This window comes from Psammomys obesus, unplaced genomic scaffold (genome assembly GCF_907164565.1).
Source record: "Psammomys obesus unplaced genomic scaffold, mPsaObe1.curated_primary_1811, whole genome shotgun sequence".
Lineage (NCBI taxonomy): Eukaryota > Metazoa > Chordata > Mammalia > Rodentia > Muridae > Psammomys > Psammomys obesus.
Window position 1 is genome coordinate 1713859 of NW_026591711.1, and position 2532 is coordinate 1716390.

The 2532-nt window shown below is 45.1% G+C and overlaps 1 long non-coding RNA gene across 1 annotated transcript; it reads right to left on the bottom strand.

Annotated features, from left to right (window-relative positions):
* Nucleotides 1-350: 350 nt before the first annotated feature.
* On the bottom strand, nt 351-2483 carry LOC129680266 (uncharacterized). Its single transcript, XR_008720661.1, has 2 exons — nt 1255-2483; nt 351-1165 (listed from the first exon to the last, which is right to left on the bottom strand). It is a non-coding gene; the product is annotated as an uncharacterized LOC129680266 (long non-coding RNA).
* Nucleotides 2484-2532: the final 49 nt, after the last annotated feature.

Below are 2532 nucleotides of genomic sequence, written 5' to 3' on the forward strand. Positions count from 1 at the left end.
TCAATCATAATCTTAGTAGTGAGTGAACCTGTAGAAAATAAGTAGAATCAACGAAAACTGAAGCCTCCATGCTGCCCTGGCTTCTGTTCTGTGGCCTCTGCCAGAGCTGAAGAGGTTATATCTCTCCAGAGCAGAGCTTTGGTCTGCCCCTCCCCCACTGCCATCACTGTCACTGTTATTTACAAAATGAGACAAAGGAGACCAGAGCACCAAAAGTCAAGCCTAAAGGCGGGGGTGGCAAGGGTGTGTGTCTCCCATCCAGGCCCGAGACAGTGAACAAGTTGAAAGATCCCCGAAGGGTATCTTTTGTCTGAGAGACCCCCTCCCAAGGAACAACGAGGCCATTCGGATGCAAACAGCAAGAGGCTTTTATTTTGATACACGGGTACCCGGGGCAGCAGAGTCACTCGGAGGACTTTGCGCGCCCCACCTGGGTGGAAAGCTGGGGTTTTTATAGGGTTTTAGAGCAGAAGCGTGAGTACAGAAGCGAGAAGCATAGTTACAGGGGGCTGATTGGTACATTCAAATGAGACCACAATTTGAGTCAGAGTTTGGCAGGGACACCAAGATTTCAGGAACTGGGTGGTCAAAATGGTCATGATGACCCCTTGACGTGGCCCGTCACCTGTTGTTTTCCTTAGGACCCTTATCTTAACTGGAACAGTCTCACAGATATCCATGAGGGTGATTAACACAAACTGTTTTTAGTTTGACTGGGGCAGCCTGACCACAGATATCCCAAGTGGGTGACACAGCTGGGGGTTTCTTAGTAATTTTCCAGTTTCCCATCTAGCCTTCAGAGTTTTACAAAACAGTGGTGTCCCACAAAATGGCGTTAGCTATGTTTAACTTAGGGTGAGGCAGGGGTCTTTCAAAGTGACGGTTCCAAAGAGTAGGAACTATTGTGATCCATTTTATTGTTCTATTTGACACAGAAAATGTAAACTAAAACAGACCTTTGAGACAAGGATAGTAGATTCTTTTCCCCAACAGAAATCCTGAAAATTAGGCAGCAAGATAGGTTCAGAGGGAACTTCTTACAGGATCATTGTACCCTCCTGTGTTCTGAGAAGAAACTCCTGGGCGCCAGCAAAGCTCCTAAGAAAGACGCATCACCGGGAAGAGCTGCTGGAAGATTTCCGAGGGTGTTTGTGGAGGTGTGATCCTGGAAGAGATGAGCATTTGAGCTGGAAGAGTGTGCAGAGATCACCCTGGCCACTAAGGTGGGACCCATTCTGCTCACTGTGACAGTACATGGAACAGAAGAAGAGAGGAAGGGCAGATCTGCTCCGTTTGGTGGTGGGAAGTAGAACCAGGAGGTAGCGTGCTTGTCTGTCATGTGCCGAGGCCTTGGGCTTGATCCACAGCACTGCAAAACAAAGCAAAACAAACAAACAAGACACAGAGCTGCGGGAGCTTCCTATCCAGCTGTGCACTCCTATTCTTCTCACAGGTATGGCTTGTGGTCCTTGGAGCATTGGATTCAGAGGAAGGCTTTCATCGATGGCTCCCCTGGGGTAATGGATAATCATCACTGTCGGTGACTAGGTGAATAATACCTAGGGAATCAGTAAAGCACCCCTCTGGGTATGTGTGTGAGGGTTTTTCTAAAGATCACCAGGTCTCTGATCTCATTGATGGTTCACTCCACAGATGGACTAAAAGTTCAAATGGACTGTTGGGAGATGGTGGAGCTGTGGGGGCGAGGCCTCGGTGGAGGAAGAAGGTAACTGATACTGTGTCTTCAAAGGTAGTCTCTTGCCCTGGCCCCTGCCTGTTACCCCACCCTGCTTCCTAGCTGCTCAGAGCTGAATAGCTATGCTCCACCGTGGCTTTCAACGATGGTACAGAAGCCTCTCTGATAGATACATAGATAGATAGATACATAGATAGATAGATAGATAGATAGATAGATAGATAGATAGATACATAGATAGATAGATAGATAGATAGATAGATAGATAGATAGATCCTATTGTTCTGTTTCTCTGATTAACTTTTACTGATAAGACTACCAAAAGTCAAGGCCAGATATACATACCATTAGAATCTAAGACTAAGAGGTTAAAAATTGAGAAGACGAGGTATTTGAAGAAATAAAGGATGAAAACTTTGAAAATTTGCTGAAAAATGGAAGTATATAGATTTAAGATAGTCAGCCATTCTCAAGCAAAATAATTTTTCTAAGTTCCTAGACACTTTATACAACAACCACAAAAAAAGTCTTAAGGGCAACTACTAAAAAATAATACATTCTATACAGGGAAACCATCGTGGATTTCTCATCAGAGACCACAGAGTCTAAAAGACATTGGAGCGATAGTATACTTCAGAAAGGTGAAAGAAGCTGGGCGTGGTGGCACATGCCTGTAATCGCAGCATTCTGGAGGGGGGTCACTGTGAGTTCAAGGCCAGCCTAGTCTACAAAGCCAATCCAGGACAGTCTTGGACCAATCCAAGACTACACAGAGAAACCCTGTCTAGGAAAAAAAAAGGTGAAAGAAAAGGATTCAATCTAGGATTTTATATTAA